Here is a 529-nt window from a genome sequence, read left to right as displayed (position 1 = left end):
AAGGAGAGGACGCATTGGTGGTTCAGTGGTAGAATTCTCGCCTCCCACGCGGGAGACCCGGGTTCGATTCCCGGCCAATGCAGCCCGCCTTACATTTTCTTCCCTCTTCTCAAGACTTTCCACGTCTCACAGGTGGCAGCCAGACCCAAGAGTAGGAAAATGAAAACTGAAATCCTCAGGGCATTCATCTGGGACACATCTGGGAGCAGGAGACAATAAGGAGCTGTGGGGTGCTCGCGAAAATGGAGGAGCGATGGGCCTACCTCCGGCAACCATCTCCTCTCTCGCGACTTCCTACCTTTCAATCCACGAGTGTTTCCGCTGGGTCTGCGATTTTGAATATTTGGACCTGAAGCCATCGCTACTTTCGGCCTTTCTCCTGAAAGATCCCAAAGAGCCATCAGGTCATTGGCTCGCGCGCTGGACCTCGGGTTAACCGCTAGGCCACGTCTCACCTGGGAGCGAAGGTCAGGAGAGAAGGTCACGGAAGGAGAGCCGTTGCGGGGCCCCGCAGACATCCCAGTGGTGG

General features: G+C 56.3%; 1 non-coding gene across 1 annotated transcript; it reads left to right on the top strand.

The window, feature by feature from the left end:
- The first annotated feature begins 11 nt into the window (after window positions 1–11).
- TRNAG-CCC lies at window positions 12–82 on the top strand. The gene has a single exon. It is a non-coding gene; the product is annotated as a tRNA-Gly (tRNA).
- The last annotated feature ends 447 nt before the right edge of the window (window positions 83–529 follow it).

This window comes from Pteropus alecto, unplaced genomic scaffold, assembly GCF_000325575.1.
Source record: "Pteropus alecto unplaced genomic scaffold, ASM32557v1 C17564074, whole genome shotgun sequence".
NCBI lineage: Eukaryota > Metazoa > Chordata > Mammalia > Chiroptera > Pteropodidae > Pteropus > Pteropus alecto.
This window is presented reverse-complemented; position numbering and strand designations above follow the sequence as displayed.